General features: G+C 34.0%; 1 pseudogene; it reads right to left on the reverse strand.

Annotated features, from left to right (window-relative positions):
• The window catches only part of LOC119530300, an 89,329-nt pseudogene that overhangs the window by 45,405 nt on the left and 23,806 nt on the right, over window positions 1–20,118 (reverse strand).

The raw sequence follows: 20,118 nt of genomic DNA on the forward strand, positions 1-20,118 counted from the left end.
GGCATCCAAATTGGAAAGGAATAAGTAAAATTTTCATTGTTTGCAGATCACATGATTCTATGTGTTGAAAATCCAGAAAAATATACAGCAAAGCTATTAGAGCTACTAGATGGATACAGCAAAGTGGCAGGCTAGTAGATCATGCAAAAATCTGTAGTGTTCTTATGCACAAATAATGTGCAACAAGAGGAAGAAAGAAAAAAATGCGTTTACAATAGCCACCAAAGGAATCCAGTATTTAGGAATAAACTTAATGAAGGCCACAAAAGACTGTAAATAGAAAATTACAAGAAACTGCTAAAAGAAATCAAACAAGACCTAAAAAAATAGAAGAATATACTGTGTTCATGGATTGGAAGACTAAATATAAATAAGATGTCAACTCTACCTGAATTGATTTATAGATTAAATGCAATACCAATTAAAATCACAACAACTTGCATTGCAGAAATAGAAAAACAAATAACCAAATTTATTTGGAAGTGAAAGGTACCCCAAATAGCCAAAAATATCTTGAGAAAGAGAAACAAAGATGGAGGTCTCACACTACCTGATTTTGAAGCATATTTAAAAGCTACAGTGCTCAAAACAGCATGGTACTTCCATAAGGAAAGAGATACTGACCAATGGAATCAAATTGAGTGTTCAGAAATAGATTCTTACATCTATGGACAACTGATCTTTGATAAGGCAGTCAAGCCAAAGTAACTTGGACAGAGCAGCCTCTTCACTAAATGGTGTTTGGAGAACTGGATATCCATTTCCAAAAGAATGAAAGAGGACTCCTACCTCACACCTTATATAAAAATGAACTCCCACTGAATCAAAGACCTAAACATAAGTGCTTCAACCATAAGAATCTTAGAAGAAAATGTAGGGTAATATATTAAAAACCTTGTGATAGAAGGTGGTTTTCTAGACCTTACACCCAAAGCACGAACAACCAAAGAACAAATAGACAAATGGGATCTCCTCAAAATCAAACACTTTTGTACATCAAAGGACTTTGTCAGAAAAGTAAAAAGGCAGCCATCAGAATGTGAGATGATATTTGGAAACCACATATCAGATAAGGGTTTAATATCCTGAATATAAAAAGCAATCCTACAACTCAACAACAGAAAGAGAAACAACCCAATTAAAAAATGGGCAAAAGACATGGACAAACACTTTTCTGAAGAGGAAATACAAATGGCTCAAAAACTTATGAAAAAATGATCAACTTCACTGGCTCTTAGGGAAGTGCAAATCAAAACCACAATGTGATATCATCTCACACCTATCAGAATGGCCATTATCCAAAAAACAGAAAATTATAAGTGCTGGAGAGCATGTGGAGAAAGAGTTAGACTTATTCATTGTTGGTGGGACTGTAGCATGGTGCAACCACTCTGGAAGACAGTGTGGAGGTTCCTCAGGAAGTTTAAGTATAGATCTGCTGTATGACCCTACTATTCCATTGCTAGGTATATACTCAAAAAAAAACTGAAAGTTAAGACACAAATGGGTATTTATAATGTGATGTTTATTTCAGCATTAGTCACAATTGCCAAGTGATGGAAGCAGCCCAAATGTCCATCAGTGGATGAGTGGATAAACAAACTGTGGTATACACACACAATGGAATATTATGCAGCTGTAAGACAGCACAAAGACATGGAACATATAATAATGTGGATAAACCTTGAGGACAATATGTTGAGTGAAGTTCACCAGAAACAAAAGGGCAAACACTGTATGGTCTCACTAATATGAAATAACACTAATGAGCAAACTTTGAGAGTTAAAAGCTGATAACACAGGCTACCAGGAGATAGAAAGAGGGTAGATATCAGGCTTTTGATGCTAAAGGACTACAGAAATGTTCAGCAGGATCGACTGTATAAATTCAGACATAGATAGCATAATGCTGTGTGATGGTAGCACAATATTGTAAGTACATAGAACAAAGATATCTGTGAGTAAAGCTGAAAGAGATGGGATAGGGGAATGTGTGACACCAGAGGTAAAGATAGATGATGAAGACTGGGACTATGTAACTTGGCAAAAACTGGAGTGGCCAAAGAATGTTGCTAAATGTACAAATATAAAAATATTCTCACATGTGGGAGAACAAATGAATGTCAACCATGCAGAGTGTTGAAAAAGGGATGGTATTTGGGAAAAAATATAATCAAAGCAACCTGGAGTCCATGATCAACAGTAACATTGCCATATGCTTCCATTAAATGTAATAAAGGCAATAAACCAAAGTTAAATGTGTATGAAAAGGGGATATAGGGAGAGATATGGGATTCTTGGTAGTGGTGTTTTCTGTCCTTACTATTATATTGTATTGTATGATTTTTTCTCTTTTTGTTATCTTTTTTATTATTCACCAAAAAAAAAAGTCTTTTTCATAATAATATGTTCAAGTACTGACTGTGGTGATACATGTGCAAATATGTGATGATGCCATGAATAGCTGATTATACCCTGTGCATGGTTGTATATTATGTGAATACATCTCTACAAAATTGTAGGAAAAAAATATAAACATGGGTAAAAGTGCTGGAGAAAACATGGAGAGAGGGATGTACCTATTTACTGTTGATGAGGAGGCAGAATGGTGTAGCCTTCCTGGAGGACACTGTGGTGGCTTCACAAGAATCTAAGTATGTGGGGCCATAAGGTTCTGCAACCTCATTATAGGGTATGTATTTGGAAGATCCAAGAGCAGAGACATAAGTGGACATTTGCACATTGGTGTTTGTGAAGCCAGTATTCGTGATTTGCAGTGGGTGGAGGTGGCCTAAGGGTAACATGACTTAAGAACAGAATGGTGATTTGTGGTGTCTGCATACAATGGAATATTGAGCAACTATGAGAATGAGTGAAGTTGTGAGACATGCAACAAGGTGAATGGATCCTGTAGACAGCATGTTGAGGGAAGTACACCAGAAACCAAGGCAAAACCTATCATACCTCACCAATAATGGACTAACTGCAATGTGTAAACTCAAAATTGAATTTTAGAGCACAGCCTAACAGGGAAATGATTACTGTAATGGTACCTAGATTGTAAGCTCTCATAGCAGTCAAATCTATTCCTGAATTGTAATGGCTATCTCCAAACTCTGAGCTGTTGATCCCTTAGTGTATAACCTGATTAGTCTCTGGAACATTGGGTATCTGTATGACACCTGAAACTCAGAGCTGGAACTTGGCAGATATGAATACCAGTATTAATGCATACAGCAACTGTTAAAGAAAAGAAAAGGCTGAAATAGAGCCCAGACTTCAATTAGAGATATGAATGAAGCAGATCTGGTTAAGACTAGAGCAAATCGGGCCAACGGGTAAAGGTTGAAACTGACAGTGTGTTAACACTTCAACTTCCATGTGAGACCAAGGGATGAGGTGTTTATTTGGAATAGGATCTATATTTTCAAAACAATATAACTTCTACAGTCAGTTTGTTCAAACACCACAATTACACGGAACTTTGAATAGGAAGTGAGTTATGGTAGGTCTTTATAGATTAGAACGAAGTAGCAACACATCCTAAAGTAATTTGAGTGCAGAATAAAAATGTAAATTTGGGGCCCCCTGAGCAGCTGGGGGAGGATGCAGAGGTGTTGGACTTCCTCACCTGGATTGTTGCTGATGTTCTCACAAGCATTGGGGATGGACAGCTTGATGTGCTGGGCCCTCTGTCTTGGGGCTGACCCCTATGAAGCTTCTTGCTGTGCGGAGAGGCTAAACCTGCTTATAACTGTGCCTTAGTCTCCCCTCTCTCTTTAACTAAACCACCTTTGGTGGGAGATCTCACTGCCTTCCCCCCTACGTGGGACCTGACTACCAGGGGTGTGAATCTCCCTGGCAATGAAGGATATGATTCCCAGGGATGAATCTGGACCCAGCATCATGGGATTGAGAACATCTTGACCAAAAGGGGGATGCAAAATGAACCACAATAAAGCTTCAGTGGCTGAGAGATTTCAAATGGAGTTGACAGGTCACTCTGGTGGACATCTTACGCATTATATAGATAACACTTTTTAGGTTTTAATATTTTGGAATAGCTAGAAGTAAATATCTGAAAATATTTTTCCAACAAACTCCAACCTAGTAGTGTTGACTCTTGAAGACTATTGTATAACAATGTAGCTTACAAGGGTTGACAGTGTGATTGTGAAAACCTTGTGTATACCACTCCCTTTATCCAGTGTATGGATGGAGGAGTAGAAAAATGGGGGACAAAAACAAAATAAAAAATAAGGTGGGATGGGTGGGATGGTTTGGGTGTTCTTTTTTATTTTTATTTTTTATTTTGATTCTGATTCCTTTTGGTGTAAGGAAAATGTTCAAAAATAGATTGGGGTGATTAATGCACAACTATAGGATGGTACTGTGAACCAGTGGATTGCGCACCATGGATGATTGTATGGTATGTGAATATATCTCAATAAATATAAATTTAAAAAGAAGACAATCCATTTCTCATATTTTGTCTAATGGCAGCGTTAGCAAAGTAGTACAAGGTTGAAGGAAAAGCATAGTAGTGTGTAACTAGAGATGATCTAGATAGCTATGATTATGTCATATCTCTTTATCTCTAGTTGGATAGTGGTTCATTAGCTCCTGTAATACCAGCTCTCAATAGAGCTTGTTTTACAACTATAATTTCACCAGTAAGGAAAGGATATTCAGGATCCTCAAATGAAACATTATACTTCACTATTCATTAGATCATAAAAAGAGATAAAGAACTCTTCTGGGAACATTTACCCTGATATATTCCTAAAGAGATTTTGCTCATTTTCCCAGAGCCCAAGTAAATAAAGTCTGTATTCTTAATACCTTTTGTTCAGTATTCTTATCATACTTATCTATTATTCTCCTTGATTTTCAATAGTGTTACTGTCCAACATACCTGGCACTTTACATTTATGCTTTGGTATAGCACAAAATTCTCTTTTTCACTACAAAAAATCACATTGATAACATGAGCCAATCCTACATCTGAGTCTCTCATTTCTATGAATTGTACTTGATGCTGAAAAATCTATTTCTATAGCTCTCTGCTGAGATTGAGAGCTTATACTCTCCAAATAGTTTATAGAAAACTTCCCCTGAAAATTGCATTGTCACCTCACAGTGATTAGGTCCAAAATGAACTCATCATCCTCAGCTCAAAGAAGTTTTTCCACCAAGTGCTTCTTATCTCAGTAAAATTCATCAGTGTCCAAATAACCTCCACAATGGAAATTCAGGAGTTCTCAAAGAATCTATATCCACCCTAAACACTTATATCCTATTATCCACCATTCTGTGGATCTAACCCAAGTTCTTATGAAAGCAACTTTATCTTTGTGCTACCATTGTAAATGGCCTTGTTCAGAGCTCTGTCATGCTTGTTAGTCTCCCAGTTTTTTATAGCTCTAGTTTCCTGGCCCTCCCATCCATTGCCTGAATGATAGCCACAGGACATTTTTAACAATGTCCATGTCATTCTTCTGTTAACATTTCAATGTAAAGACCAACATACTCAATATTGCTCATGACCTGGAAAATACAACTGGAATGGCAATCTACAGTTATCTAACCATGTATCTGTTATTGAGGCAGTGCAATTTAAAAGAAAATAAGGTTCAGGTATGGTATCCTAAGGTATATAAAATCCCACAATTTAATAGACTTACCTTAGGTAAAGGCTTGGCAGGCTTGCAGTGCAATCCTCCAACAAACTCAAAATTAGTTAAGTATGGACGAAGATAATCAAAATCTCAATATGTTCGAATTAGCCAAATTTCAGCTTTCACCACAGTCTCACATAATGTAGTGGGTCTTCCTGGAGTAAATGAAGAATTGTGGGTAGGAGAAGCAGCATAAAAGATAAATAGGAACAATTGTATCACTAATTTTCTGATATGCTATGAAAGGAAAATCAATTTGTATCCTCAAGAAATTCATGGGTTCTGGATGTCAATAACAATAGTGCATTAGAGCTCTAATAAGGAAACAATGAAAGAAGGAATGTAGATAGGAAAGAAATAAAGAAAGGTAGAGGGAAAGAAGATGAAAAAGAGAAAAAAAGAAAGAAAAATTTGAAGGATAAAGGAAGGATGGAAGGAAGGAAGGCAGGAAGTAGGAAGGAAGGAGGAAGATGGTTGGAAGGAAGTGAAAGAGAAAGAGATTGAGAGAAAAGAAAGGACAGGAGAGAGGGAGGGAGAAAGGAATTTTGGGTAGAAAAAGAATTGCTATATGTAAGTGTACTGTTACCACAGTAAGTTCAATCAAAATTTAACCACAACTCAAAAATACTGATGAATTTATTACTCATTTTTTTTCTCTTTGGTTAAATTACAGATTGTAGATCAGTCCCAACATATCTGTACCAAATAGCCTCTCAGTAACTTTTAGTCCCCAGTCAGGAATACACTTGCCTCATGTATTTGAAATTCCAACCACTAACAGTCCCTACTTTATCCTCCTTAGTCAATTCCATCATTTTTATTGTAGGGCCACTATTTTCTTAGTAACAAGTCCTGTGTAATTCACACCTATGTTGACCCTCATATGGAATTTAAGGTATACACGAACATGCCATTGTCACACGCTTACTTGAATTTTGTTTTCAAATGACGTTTTTAAAGGGGAACAGATTCTAGGTATTATTCTTGGGAATTATGTGCAAAATAACTACATTTACAAATTACCAGTTAAATCATTTCAATATGCAGAAAACATATTTTGCAACTGATATAAAGAACAGAAAAGCTCATTTGATGGTCATATAAATGCCAGAAGATAGCAATTTTTTAGAGTCATCACATTTTAGTGTTATATAATCCAATAACTTATTTTGATAAGACAAAATGGTGCCCGAGGACACTGAGAATGAGATTGCTAGAGATTGGATAAGAACCAATTTGCAGCCTCTGAGTCAATGTATTTATATCATCAAGATATTTTGATCTATGTATCTGACATCATTTTGTGATTTTCAATCTTCTAGAGATTTTGGTGTGCAAGATATTTAGATTTCATTTTATGAAAGACCGACCTTAAAGCATTATCCAGATTACTGTATTAAAGCAGCCATTCACAATGACAGTTATGATGATCAAAATAAGAGAGAATGATATTGCAGAGAGCATATAAAAGTTGATAAATTCATAAGAAATATTTGGAATACTATTCTATGAAACAAGAATGGCAAACTAAAATTGGTCATTAAACATTTCCCTATATTATCTGCATAAAATTTAATTATAAAAAAGGATAATCATATAAATATAATTCAAGCTATCAACTCAATATTATTATTGAATGCATCCATTACTTTGATATTATGCAGTGAATCACATGAGATGGCCTTTAATTGCATGAAATTTTTGAGGACAGCATCAATGCATGAACAAGTTCTTTACTGTAGGTGAGGCAAACTGGAGAGGAAACTTCAGTGGGTGACAGTTTCTATACCTTATAAGATAATTCATATTCCTTTTTAGATATCTAGAGAAAACTCTTCTCATATCCCTAAGTTATTACATTCTTGCTGAAAACATGTTAAAAACTGATAAGTACAATTTTTGGATTGCTTTTTTTTTTAAAAAAAAGGATATTTCTTATTCTCTACTTCTCTTTAACCTACTCTTTGGCCAGAAGACAAATGTCCTTTCCTAAACTTATGGACAAAAAGTACACTCTAAGAGAAACCAGAGTAATCACATATTCAGTTCCTGGATACCTGTATGACTTTATAAGCAGAACTTTTTGCCTTCCTTTGAATTGTTACATCAAGAGAAATACACTTCTGTGCAGCTTAGAGCATGGTATCTGTTTTCTCTTTTCCACTGCAGCTTATAGTACAAAATTAAGTCTGTTAATATCAGTGAGAAATGACAGTAGCTCTAACCAGCATTAGGCCAATGTGCTTAGAATAATGAAGTTCTGTATATATTTTGAGAGTATAGTTTATATGAATTTCTGGCAAATTGTTTGTGGAGTAGGAGAAAAAGATTCAGATGCATTTTGTTATGTGTATTTTTCATGTGAGTAACTGGGAAGAAATGAGTTACCATGAAATCAAATGGTGAAGATATCAGGAAGAACATGTTTGGTTTGGAGTTACAGCTGGAGCTTAGGTTTAAATAAGAAAATTATGAAATACAAGTTGACATCCAAATGGAGATGTGGAGTAGGCAGTTGGACTTATAAGGCTGCAGTGCAGGGAAGAACATGCCACAAAGAAATGCAAATTGTGTCTTCAACTCACAATTTATAATTAAAACTGTTTAATTGGATGAGATCATGAAATGAATTGGTATAAATGGAGAACATAAATGTTTAAAAACAATAAAATGGCCAATTCAAACTTAAAAATCCCATAAGCTTAAGAATAGGATATGTACCCAATAAATTCTACACTTTCCATATTTTTAAGTAATATAGTAAAGATGTTGGTTAACTCCAGGGATTTTTAAATAAACAATGAGCAGTCCCTAAAACAAGACACAAATCTTTGGCAAGTAGAATGAAAACACTCAAAAATAAATGAATATTCAAATATTCCTAAAGAACATAATAAAGCAGCAAAGAACATGAAAAATTTAAAGAGAAATAAAACATATAAAATAATTGTAAAAGTAAAATATATCAGTTAGCCCAATATATTTAAATAGATAAAAATTCCCAGGTTAATGACATTGAACTCACATTAAATTACCACAAGTTCAAGTACAAACTGACCATCAAAGCACATCCAAATATTGGTGTAGCATTTAAATTCCATACAAGTATAAGGAAAATATGGAAAAAAATGAAACAAAAATATCACTCCATCAAATAAAAATCACAGAATGTTGGAAATCACAAATGTTGGAAATTAAGTAGTTATTTTCGAAGTAAATTCCAATGGATAAAAATTCTCTGGTACAATCACAGAAATCCTTAGATCGTAAAAATAGTCAGTTATAGTCTGGTAAAAAAAAACATAATATCTAGTAATTTAAGACATAAAAATTTGAAATAATATGATGGGAAAGTGTACACATATATACTTGCCAAGAGATGTAAGATGCAAATATATTAATATTTTAAAAAGTTTGCTTTTAACTCAATAAGTATTACCAGAAATAAAACATATCCTTTTGGAGTCCCTGCATTCAATTGTTTTGGGTCTATACACAGTAGTGGAATGGCTGGGTCAAATGGTAATTCTAAAATTAACTTTCTGAGTAACTGCCAAACTGTCTTTCACAGTGGTTGCACCATTTTACATTCCTATGAACAATGAATGAGTGTTTCTTTCCCACATCCTCTCCCAACACCTGTTATTTTCCATTTTATTAGAGAAGACATTCTACTGGGCATGAAGTTGAATCTCATTGTGGTTTTGGTTTGCATTTCCCTGGTAATTAGTGATGACTATATTTTCATGAGTTTTTTGGCTATTCATATATCTTCTTTGAAGGGTTGTCTATTGAAGTCTTGGGCCAAATTTTAAATTGAATTCTTTGACTTTTTATTGCTAAGTTGAAAGATTTTTAAATATATTTTGGATATTAAACCCTCATTGATATGTGGTTTCCAAATATTTTCTCTTTTTGTGTAGGTTGCCATTTTACTTTCATGATAAAGTCCGTTGAGGCACAAAGTCTTTAATTTTGATGAGGTCTCATTCATCTATTTTTCTTTTGTTGCTTGTATTTTGGGTAAGAAATATTGTCTAACACAAGAACCTGAAGATGCTTCCCTAGATTTTCATCTAAGATTTTGATAGTTCTGGCTCTTAGATTATGTCTTTGATCAATTTTAAGTTGATTTTTGCATAAAGTGTGAGGTAAGTGTCCTCCTCCTTTCCTTTGCAAATGGAGATCTGTTTGTCCAGCACCATTTGTTTAAGAATAAATAATAGTCTCTAGCAATTGAATAGTTTTTTCTTCCTTGTCAAAAATCAGTTGGTCATAGATGTGAAGGTTCATTTCTGAACTCTCAAATATATTTCATTGGTCTGTGTGTCAGCCCCTGTGCCAGTACAATGCTTATTTGATTATTGTTGCTTTGCAATAAGTAAGTTTAAAATTTGGGAAATGTGAATCTGATTCATTTTTCTTTTACAAGTTGACATTGGCTATTTGGGGGCCACTTAACCTTCCATATTGATTTGATGATTGGCTTTTCCATTTCTGCAATGGAGTTTGATGGAATTTTGGCTGAAATTGTCTTGAATCTATAAATACCTTAGGGTAGGATTCACTTCTTAACAAATTTAGTGTTTCAATCCAAGAACATGTAAAATCTTGCCATTAATTTAGGTCTTCTTTAATTTCCTTTACCAGTGTTCCGTAGTTTTCTGTGTACAAATCTTTTATATACTTGGTGAGTTTTTTTCTAGATATTAGATTATTTTAATAGCTATAACAAATGGATTTTTTTCTTGATTTTTTTCTGTTTGTTAATTATTTATGTATAGAAGCACTATTGACTTTTGGGTGTTGATCTTGTAGCCAACCACTTTGCTGAATTCATTTATTAACTCATGGAGCTTTATTGTGTTCTTTTATGATTTTCTGTATATATCATCATGCTATCTGCAACTAGGGTAAATTTATTTCTTCCTTTTCAATTTGGATGCCTTATATATCTTTTTCTTGCCTAATTTATTTGGCTAGAACATCCAGTGAAATGTTGAATAACAGAGGTGACAGTAAGCATCCTTGTTTTGTTACTGATCTTACAGGGAAAGTTTTCAGTCTGTCACCATTATGTAGGATATTAACTGTAAATTTTTCATACATGCCCTTTTTCATGTTGAGGAAGTTTCATTCTATTCCTAGTGTTCAAAGTGTGTGTTTTTTTTTTAAGGGTGCTAGATTTTATCAAATGCTTTTCTGCATCAATTGAGAAAATTATGTGGTTCTCCCCATTTCATTCTGTTAATATGTTGTATACAATTAATTGATACCACCCTTGCATACCAGGAAAAAAATCCCACTTGATCATGGTCCATAATTATTTGAATGTGCTATTGTGTTCAGCTTGTTAATATTTTGTTGCAGATTTTTGCATCTATATTCATAAGAGATATTGCCCTGTAATTTACTTTTCTTGTGGCTCTGTTATGATGGTAATATTGGCTTTTTTGAATGAATTAGGAAGTGTTCCCTCTTCAATTTTTTGTAAGAGTTTGAGCATGACTGGTGCTAATTCTTGAAATGTTTGCAAAATAATCCTCTGAAATTATCTGATCCAGGGCTTCCCTTTGTTGGGAGGTTTTTGATGACTGATTTACTCTCTATTTATTCTTGAGTTAGTATATGCAATGTATATTTAAAAAAAATCTCCATTTCACCTAAGTTATCTATTTTATATGCATTCAATTGTTCATAGTATCCCCTTATAGCCCTTTTTGTTTCACATGGTTTGGAAGTAACATTTCCCTTTTTCATTTCTGATTTTTATTATTTTTTACCTCTCTCTTTTTCTTTTTTTCAGTCTGGGTAAGGGTTTGTCGATTTTGTTGAACTTTTCAAATAACCAGCTTTTTGTTTGTTGATTGTATTGTGGTTTTTTTTTCTCCATTTTATTAAACTCTGTTCTCATCTTTATTATTTCCAAACTTCTACTCATTTTATGCTTAGTTTTCTGTGTCTAGTTTTCCAGTTTTGAGTTAAGTCTCTGATTTGAAGTTTTTCTTCTTTTTTAATGTAAGCTTTTAGAGCTATAAATTTCCCACCCAGCACTGCCTTTCCTACATTCCACAAATTTTGTATACTGTGTTTTCATTTTAATTTGTCTCAGCATATTTCCTAATTTTCCCTTTAGCCTATTGTTTAAGAGTACACTATGTAATTTCCAGGTATTTGAGAATTTTCTGTCTCTCAGTTATTGATTTGTAGCTTCGTTCCATTGTTGTCAGGGAAGATACTTTGCATGATTTCATATTTTTGAATTTATTGAGTTTATTTGGTGACCTATGATATGGTCTATTATGAAAAATGATCCATGTACACTCAAGAGGAATGTGTATTCTGTTGTTTTTGGATGAAGTCTGTTAGGTCTACTTGGTTTAGATTACCATTCAAGTCTTGTGTTTCCATATTGATCTCCTGATTTGGTTTTCTACCAAGATATGAAATTGGCATAATTTATTCTCCTACTATTAATATTGCACCATCATTTTCTCTTTTGAAATCTGTCAGGATTAGCTTCATATCCTTTAGGGCTCTGATGTTAGGCACATACATATTTATAATTGTTGCATATCTTTGTTGAATTTAACCCTTTCTCAGAATATAATGACCATCTTCACCCCTTGTGTTTTTGACTTAAAGTCTATTTTATCTGATATTAGCATAGCTTTCCCAGTTCTCTTTTGGTTATTATAGCATATTTTTTCAATGCTTTCACTTTCAGCTATTTTGTGTCTTTGAATTTAACGTTATGGTATTGTAAATGGTGTATATTTAGGTCATACTTTTTTAATCCACTCTGCTAATCTCTACCTTTCATTGGATAGCTTAATATATTTATATTTAAGGTCACTATTGATAATGCAGGATTTTTTTCTACCATTTTCTATTTGGCCTTTGTAAGACATCCTTTTTTCTCCCCCCTCAATTCCTCTGCTAATGTCTAGTTTCATATTTATTTGATTTTGTTTGTTGTACCATATTGAGTGCCTTCTCTTTCCTCTCTGGACATATTTTTCATGTTTTTCTGTGGTTACCTATTGGTTACAATTTAATATCATACATATATATATACACATATATATAAATCATATTTGGTTTGATACAAATTTGATTTCAATATCACAAACATACACATTTTGTATACCCCTCTAAACTCCTACCTTTTTTTGTACTTGTTATCACTTATACCTTTGTATGTTGCATGTCTCAAACCACAGATTTATCACACATTTTTATGCATTTATATTTTAGCATAGGAAATAAGAAATGGAGTTATGTATCAAATAATACAATATAATAATACTGGCATTTATAAATACCCAAATGGTTACCTTGATCTGAGGTCTTTCTTTCTTTATGCTGCTTTGAACCACTCTCAAGTGTCTTTATATTTAGTCCTAATAAACTCCCTTTAGCATTGCTTGTAATGCAGATCTAATGATGATGAACTCCCTCAGCTTTTTTGATCTCGTAATGTCTTAATCTCTCCCTCATTGTTGAAATATATTCTCACCATATAAAAATACTTGGCTAGCAGTTGTTTTCCTTCAGCGCTTAAAGTATTTTAACCCACTGCCTTCTCACCTCCAAGGTTCCTGATAAGAAATCACAGTCAATCTAATTGGGACTCTCTTGTACATATCACATTTTTTTTTTTTTTGCAGCTTGAGAGAAAAGAACTCTCTCCTTGTCCTTTGCATTTGATAGCATGATCAATATAAATGGTGTGTATTTTTCTTCATGTTTACCCTATTTGGGGTCGTATGAGTCTTCTTGGATTTGCCTATTCATGTCTTTCACTAAGTTTAGGAAGTTCTCTATCATTATTTCTTTGAATATTCCTTCTCCCCCTTTCTCACTTTCTTCCCTTTTGATACTCCTATAAAGCATATCTTAGTATCCTTGATGGTTTCCCACAGGTCTCTTAAGCTAGTTTCATTTGTTTATAATTCTTTTTTTTTCTTCTCCTTAGCCTGACTCATATCCATTGCCTTGTCTTTGGATTCACTGATTGTTTCTTCTGTTGGCTCCATTGTGCTTTTGAAACCCTCCCAGAAATTTTTTTATTTCAGTTACTGTGGTCTTCAACTCCAGTAGTTTTGTATGTTTCTTTTTTGAAAATTGCCATCACTTTACTGAGATTCTCATATTGCTCTTTCATTGTTTTCCTGATATCCTTTAGTTCTTTGAATTTTCCTTCATCTCCTTGTGCATTTCTGAGATCATTTTTCTGAAGTATTTGATATGTCCACATTATGGCCTTCCTCCATGGTGTTTTGGGGCTTTGTATCTTCTTCCCTGGGATGGGACAACATTTTCTATTTCTTTGTTTGAATTTTACACTTTTATTGCGTACTCTACATTTGAATATTTTAAAATATTAATCTGGGATTTATTCCCTGAGATGTCTGTTTCTCAATTTTATATCCAGCTGGAGATAAGACAGAGATTTTCTTGAGCTCCAATCCTTCCAATCAGGAGGATTTTCCCAAGGTGAATGAAGAGTGCAGGATCCCCCTGCCATATCTGGGCCTGTGTCTTTTCCTGAGCTTGTGCTTGTTAGTTTTTCCTTAACTTCTCTGTTTATCAGAATTTGAATGCCCCCTCTATTTCTCAGGAGATATATCTCCCTCTTTTAGGTGACTAAAGCAGGCAAGACTTTGCCCCAGTCTGTCTGAGTCTATAGTTTCTTACACTCCTTTCACTGTCTCTAGCTGTTTCTGCCTATATGGCAAATCCTGGTAGGGGAGACACACCAGAAAGGAGTTTCTCAATTAGGTCTTTCCCAGCCTAATCAGGGCCAGGGACCCAGGAAATGGGCTCAGGCTGCCTACAAAATGCCCTTGGGAGGTAATCAGGAAGGGCACCAGGAGTTTCTTCTCTGGCTTCCCAAAGCTGAACTTTCTTGACAAGCCCAACAAAGGCAACCCTTTTATTTGTTCCCTGCAACCCTGAGGAAGTGTAGAGTCTTTAACTTCCTCTGCTGCAGCCTTTGTCTGAAGCAGGTTGGCACTCAGTGATCCAAAGTTGCTAACCAAAAGCCATGATCAGTGATCAGCCATGCCCACCCCTGGTCTTGGGGAAGAAGATTTTTAAGTCCCTTTCTGTCACCAGTGATTGAGCCAGGGGCTTGACACAAGGAATCCTGCCATGAGAGTAAGTAATGGGTGCTGGCAACTGCCACACAGAGAGAACAATTTACTGGTCTTGATTGTAATTTACCAGCCTCCTCCTCTCACTCTTCCCTGGAACTGCACAGAGTTCTACTGGCCACTGGAGTTTCAAAATAGTTGTTTCATGCAGTTCCTACCTGTTTAATAGCTATTCTGGTGGTAAGACTGACTCCTAGAACTTCTTATTCTGCCATATTCCCACCTACCCTCATATTCCCTATATATTCTTTAATAATTTTAATATTTTGTTTTTTGACAAAGGCCTAAGCCACTTTGAAATCTTTTTAAATATTTTACACCAGAATATTTTTTCTACCATACTCATATCTGGAAAATTAGGTTTCTTGTATGCCAAATCATTATGTATACATGGGTTTGTTTAGGAACAACAAAAGTGCACTTCAAACTATATTTCTGTATGCATATACCTATGACACTCTAACTATAGTAAGAAAGCATAGAACTGAACAAGTTACTGAATAACTTACTCTGGTAAATATTTTTAGAACACTTGTGAATATCAATTAAGGATTCCTAAATAAAATATTAGCAAGCAGAATCTGGCACACATGTGAAAAAATGCACCAAGATTAAGTGTTTTTATTCCAGAAGTGCAGTGGTATTTAATAAATAATGTAGTCATTGTTACAAATTGCTATATAAAGAGTTCAAAGAGGTAAGACATAATCACCTGCTTAAGTAGCAAAGTTGCCCACCATGAAAATTTTCAGAATAGAGTGAAAAAAATGTATGTTTCCTTCTCTCCTCAGAAGTTATCTTGATCCAAAGCTATTAGAAATCCTAATAGAATTAATCTGTGAAAGTTAGGAAATGGCATGGCTGAGCATGATTTCTACTCTTCTATTTATACCAGTCAATAAAACTAAATATTTAAAGAAATAAATATCAGAAATTTGAAAACATATTTTCAGTAGATTTTGTTCTATATTTTCCTGGGAAATATTGGAGAAAGAATAAAATTCTAAATGAAACAGGAAGAAAATTTAAAAAGTTGATTATTTGTAAAATTATTACAAAATATCCATAACTCTTCTAGATAGTGTTAACATTCCCAAATAAATGGAAGACAATTTTAAGTTTCATTCTTATAAAAGCACAGAAAGTACACTGAAATGAATTTAAAAAATAAATGGAATGGATTTGTGTGAATAAATAAATCCTGTGAGAGCTGTAAAAAGAAGAATTAAATAAATGGTGGAAGAATGTCTTCTATTTGAAATGAAGTGTCAAATATTGTTTTTTAATCATATTTTTATTGTATAATATAACATATATACATAGAAGTGATAACTTTCCAAGTGAAATTTAGCAAGTATTTAGAGAACAAATTTCAAAGAAAATTATAGGTTACAGTTACACAGTTTTAGTTATTTCCTTACTGTGAAATTATATATATACACACATACACAAACACACACAAAAGGTAATATTTTTCAAAGTATTAAATTTCCTATATAACAAATAGTTATACAGGAAGTTTCCAAAGTTGTTATGAGTTATAATACCATAGTTTCACATATTTCCTTATCATGAAATAGACCACATACACAAAACGGTGATAGCTTTCAAATTACAATTTAACAAGCAGCTATAGAATAAATTCCAAAGGGTGCTATGTGTTATAGTTCCAACATTTCAGTTCTTTCCTTCTAGCTATTCTAATACCCCAGCAACTAAGAAAAAGAAAATTATATAAAGATTCAGTATTCATAATCCTTCATTAAATTCCATCTTGTTTGTTTCTACCACTTCTAGTTTAATCACTTTCCTGATCTTCAAGGAAGTCTAACTAGTGACCACCCTAAGTTGTTCATGTTAAAATGCCATGTCAACTTTATGAGTAAAGGGGACACATCTAGCTGGTGTTCTTGAAGAGGCTATTGCTTGGTTTGGGGACTTAGCTGGCATATGAGTTCTCTGAAGAATTTAAGTTTCTGAAGAATAAGCTTAGTGAGTGAAACCTTTATAAAATCTCAAGTAGGGATCTGGGTAATCTTTCAGGTTTGGGGGACTACTGTTGATTTGGGCTTATCATACTGAGGTCATTTGGCATATCTAAGTGAAGTTTGCACAGAAGTAACCTGCAGGGCAGTCTCCTGACTCGATTTGAATACTCTTAGCCACTGAAATCTTATTACCTTTTTTCCCCACTTCTTGTCAAAAAGGCATTCTCAATCCATTGATGCCAGGGTCAGGCTCATTTGCTGAATCCATGCCCCATGGATTCAAACATTGTTAAGTAGCTCTGTAAATTTGATGCTGCCTCTTAAATGACCCAGTGTTTTCTGAAAAATAAAAATGCTTAAATAAAAAAGGAATGATGGATTTAGACCTAAGAAAATTGGAGGAGGAGGAAATGAGAAACATAGGTGGGGAGAGGTTGTAGAAAAGACAGAAATTTCAAATTGATTTCTATTTGTGCTCCAATAGTCTGAGAGAGCAGTGATATACGATTCAGCCCAGAGATTCACTTTGTAATATATGTGTTATTTGAGAAAAATCTCTAACGTATTTTATTAAATAAGAAAACTAAGGTCTACCTCAGGTAAAGTAAAATATAGGATCTATAAAATATATATACCAATTTGTTTCTCCACTCAGCTGTTGATGGACATTTGGGGTGTTTCCATCTCTTGGCAATCATGAATAATGCCACTATAAACAACAGTAGGAAAGTGTCCAATCATGTCCATGTGTTCAGATCTTCTAAATAAATATCTAGTAATGGGATTGCTGGTTCATATGGAAAAGTAGGATCTATTTGCATTAATTAAAAATAAAGGCATACTTTCACTTATGGCAAATGAAATATTTAAAATCCTGGATAAAGTATAAAAGGCAACTTTATAACTCAGTTTTGAATTGCAAAAAATAAAAATCAGTCTATACACAAAACAAAGGTACAACAGGAATTCAGAGGTGTATGCTTCTGCCAAAATTTAACCTGTTGTGTTGAAGAATGCACAGTATATGACAGGGGCAGGGAGTAGTAAAGTGTAAAGGCTGTCCAGAGACCCCTCCTTCTCCTACTACCACTTGCACATAATGCTAGAATTCCAAGATCTACCCTTAGTGTTACAAATGAATTCCATTTCACAAAAGTTTACAGGAAGAAAAATGGCCTGTTTTGAGTTTGGTGCCATGGGGGCAGGTTAAAAAAAAGCATTTCTGGGATTTCCTAACAGAAGACAGCCCTCTGGTGCAGTTATGGTTGAAATTCAAATTAGAATGCCTTTTTGAGGGAAACTTTGACTCTGACTCGTAAGCTTCCCATAATAAAATTCTAAGGTAAATGAGCAGCTCCTGCCCACAAGGCTTCATGACTGAAATTTTGCAAACTACAGAGACCAGAAATATTAGCACAATGATTTCATGTATTATAATAAATTGAAGGAAATATAAAATTAATTTTTAAAATAAGTTTAAAGATGTGAAAGTGAAAAATGAATACATGAACAAGAAACAAGAATGTAAAAAGAATAATCAGGAATATTTACCAAAGAATTAAAGATAATTTCTTGCAACAATAAGTTAATAAATGAAATTTAAGACTCAATGTATAAATTAGGTACTAGGTTTGAGGTAGCTATAGAAGGTAATAGTGACCAAGAAGAGAAAAAAGATATCTTTTAGAATTAATTTATGGGAAAAAAAAATAAAACACGAGATTGGAAATATGATACAATGGTTAAGAAATGGAGAGATGAATAAGATGTTTTGGAATCCAAAGTTGCTGGTCTTTGCATACTTGGTGCTTCCTCTCTCAAATCTTTTTCCATGCCTTCTGTGAAATTAGACTAGAGAACTAATCCTGTGCTTATGTTCTTGAATCCACTTTTCTCAATTATATATTTTTAATTGTTAATCAAAAATAATTTTATACTTACCAAAAGTTGCAAATGAAGTATAAAGATTCCTTGTATGCTCGGAAGCAATTATTACTATGGATTTTTTCTAAGGGTGATTGTCTACTTCCCTTCCTTCATCATTTATTAATTGGAATTTCTACTCTTAGAATCCATTTGTAAAAGTTGGTTAAAAGTAGAGAATTTCCATATGAACCAGCAATCCCATTACTAGATATTTATTTAGAAGATCTGAACACATGGACATGATTGGACATTTTCCTACTGTTGTTTATAGTGGCATTATTCATGATTGCCAAGAGATGGAAACACCCCAAATGTCCATCAACAGCTGAGTGGAGAAACAAATTGGTATGTACATTTTATGAAATATTACACAGCTGTAAGATGAAATAAAGTCATGACACATGCAATAATATGGATGAACTTTGAGGACATTATGTTGAGTGAAATTCCCCAGAAACAAAAGGACAAAAACTGTATGTTCTTGCTAATATGAACTAACTATAATGAGAAAACTCTGAGAGCTAAAGTTGAGAACACAGGTTATCAGGAGATAGAAAGAGTGTAGAGATTTGGCATTTGATGCTGAAGGAGTACAGAATATTCAACAGAATTGATTGTAAAGATTCAGAAATGGATAACACAATAGTGTGAGACTGTAGTACAATATTTTAAGTATAATGAACAAAGATGAGTGAGAATATGGTTGAAAGTGGAAGGCTGGGGCATGTATGACACCAAAAGGAAAGATTAGGGGATAAAAACTGGGACTGTATAATTTGGTGGAAACTAGAGTGTACAATGTTGGTGATTACATGTAGAAATATATAAAAGTATTACATGAGGGAGAACAAATGAATGCCACCATTGCAAGGTGTTAAAAATGGGTTGGTATATGGAAAAAATACAATTAATGCAAGCTAGAATCTATGGTGAACAATAACATTGTAGTGATCTTTCATTAATTGTAACAAAGGCAATATACCAAAGCTAAATATTAATAAGAGGGGGATGTAAGGGAGGGGTGTGGGATCCTTGTTCTTTCCCTCTTTTTGTCCTTTTTTTGTGGAAGAAATGTTCTCTTATGCATTGTAGTGGTCACTATATAACTGTGTGATTACACCAAGAGTCATTTATTGTATACTTTGGATGGATTGTATGGTGTGTGGATAAAACTGTTTAAAAATAACCAGAAGGTACAAGTGCTAAAAAACATGTGGAGAGAGAGAGATATACCTATTAACTGTTGGTAGGGAAGTAGAACTGTGCAGCCCCTCCAGAGGGCAGTGTGATGGTTCTACAGGAGGCTAAGTATCCAGTTGCTGCATGGTTCTGCAACCCTATTATTAGGTATATTCTTGGAATAACTGA

Source organism: Choloepus didactylus, chromosome 3, assembly GCF_015220235.1.
Source record: "Choloepus didactylus isolate mChoDid1 chromosome 3, mChoDid1.pri, whole genome shotgun sequence".
NCBI classification, from domain to species: domain Eukaryota; kingdom Metazoa; phylum Chordata; class Mammalia; order Pilosa; family Megalonychidae; genus Choloepus; species Choloepus didactylus.